Genomic DNA, 2,765 nt, shown 5'->3' on the forward strand with positions numbered 1-2,765 from the left:
GGCTCCCCCAACAACAACATACTATAAGTTTTTTATAGTTGTTTGTGGGCTTACTCCCTGCGTAAGCGAAAATGCTAAATATGAAATTAGTACATGCTCAGGCCTTTTTCTTTCACTAATACTTCTGTTAGTACTACTACTTATATATATATATATATATATATATCTATATATATATATATATATATATATATATATGTTACAACCTCCCAGGTTGCAGTACAGGTTCTTTTAAGGTCTTTATATTTTCAAGGATTGCAGTCAGTATATGTACCTCAGTGACAAGGAAGGACGGAAACAGAAACTCAAGAAAACTTAACAATATTTATTACAAACTAGAAAGTCACTTAAATCAACCTTGCGAGATTAAATACACTTAATTATATAGATATATCAACAAGAGAACAAATACCTGGTTCTCTGGATCTCACAAAATAACCTAAAGCTACTACACTAAACCCTATCAAGAGAAAATTTCAAGAGAGAAAACATACTTAATATATAACAAGTTGGATCCAAAATAAGGCTAGCCAAAATCACCAATAACCTAATAATAATAAGATAGAAAGAAGTAGGAGATGAAAAACAAGGAAAACTTAATATTCCTACCTATAACCCCAAGCTAAGCAATGTGGAACTCAGTCCACTAAATACCAACATACAATCAACTATGACAATATATACATGTAAACATACATATATATACTTATAAATAACGAAAATTGGCAAATATATATATAATTTCACCTCAGTGAAATTCCAGAAGAGGAGTTGAACTCAGGGCCGTGATCAGTCCATCAAGCTGCTAACGGAAGGGCAAATACTGTACGCCAGGTACTGAAGGGCAACACACTTCCCGATGCAAGAGGAACGATAATACGTCTTACCTGGCGACAGACTCCCTACTAGCCACCTCACGAGTCAAGTAGCTCTCACTCCCGTATAACAGCTGGACGAGGATGACACGGCAGGTAAAATCCAGAATCCAGTGCCGGGATACAGCGACGACAATGGTTTTCCCGTCAAAATCCTCAGACGGGAAAAGGGGCAGAAACAGCGGTCGCAGATGACAGAATGTCTGCTAAACTCTCAACAGCAGTGTGAGGTCGCAGGTGACAACAACACCTGCGCGAGAAAAAAGCCGTGATCCAGGGACACACACACAACAGACGTATATGCGTCTTCAAAATCCGTGAGCGAAATATCCAAGTGCGTGGTCCAAAAGGCAGTATCCAAAGTCGTCCTCCAAATCAAAATATATGCTACGACAGGAAACAGTACTGGTGAGAGCTTGTCAAGACCCGAACTCGCGTTGACCGGTCGACCATGTCCACTCATCACCTTCCCAGTGTTTATAAACACTCAAAGCAAAAAGAATAACAATCGTTAAAACGATAGTTCACTAATACACAAAAAAGGAGGAGGAGGCGCAAAAACACTGAAACAATCGTAAAGCCACTTAACTTACGGAAACACAAGAGTAAACATACTCAGCAAAAATTTAACTTAAAAGTAAACAAAAAAGTAAACAAGGCTGATTTAAATCAACAAAAGAAATAATAATAATTTACGTTTTAACCTAATAATAATATATATATATATATATATATATATATATATATATATATATATATATATATATATAAGATCCAGTATTCGATTCCTGACCGAGCAGTGACCTAACCGATGAATAATCTATTTGGCATTGAGTTAGCTGAAGTGGAGAAAAGAAAGAGACTTAGCAATTTCTTCAAAACTACCCGAGAACCAAACCTAACTTAGGTCTAGGGAACTCATTCTAAAACAAAGCTAAGAATCTATCAACAGTTCTCCTTAGTCTAGTTAGTGTACGAGTATATGTTAGAGAGAATAATAATGATAATAATCACAATGGTAATAAAAATGATAAATCAAAGCCACACCTGCGATCTCTCTAAACCGCGTTCTTAACCTCTCACAGGCAGCCTAAGGAACGTTCCATCTCCATAACTTTCATCCCCAACGCTCAAACGAGCAGCTCGCATACCCTCAAGGTGCTAGAAAACGGCCGTTTTCTTAAACTCCTCTTAGCCGAGAATCACGTTCACTTTTTAATATATCGTAAAAAGCAAGTGGAAGGTGCTTCATCTCGTTTTCTAGAAGGGAATACGACGTTTCCTGATAAAATCGGCGGCGAATGGTTTTCAACCTTCAAAATCCATTTACTGAACGGCGCTCAACTGGTATTTCAAAACTTCCTCGGTTCAACTTTCTATCTGAGCTTGCAAGAAGAACGAGACGTCGTTAGTTTTTTTCTCATCATTATCAGCATCATCCTCATCTTCACAACCAGCTACATCATTATTTATGTATTGTTCACAGAAAGGAAACAAGTTGCACGCATGTTTTTTAATTAACAGAACTTTCGGATCTTTAAAAGTTTGAGTGTCAATATAATATTTAACTTCTCTACCAATGTTTAGCGCAAAATATTCCATAATTTCTGAACAATCCTTAACAAATAATTCCAGATATAAGCACACAGCAACAGAAGCACAAACAAACAAAATCAGAGAAACAGGACACAATAAACAACAGCCCCATGCACCCAGAGAACACGCAAAGAAAACCATACAACACAATAGGCCTATTTCTGCCTTGTAGACAACCTATCTGAAACAGTCGCTCCAGCCCTCGTCTCTCCTTAGTTTTTGCTTATTCTTTCGCGTGCAGAGTATTTGCTGTGTATATACTCTGGAGAGAGAGAGAGAGAGAGAGAGAGAGAG

Source organism: Macrobrachium nipponense, chromosome 44, assembly GCF_015104395.2.
Source record: "Macrobrachium nipponense isolate FS-2020 chromosome 44, ASM1510439v2, whole genome shotgun sequence".
Lineage (NCBI taxonomy): Eukaryota > Metazoa > Arthropoda > Malacostraca > Decapoda > Palaemonidae > Macrobrachium > Macrobrachium nipponense.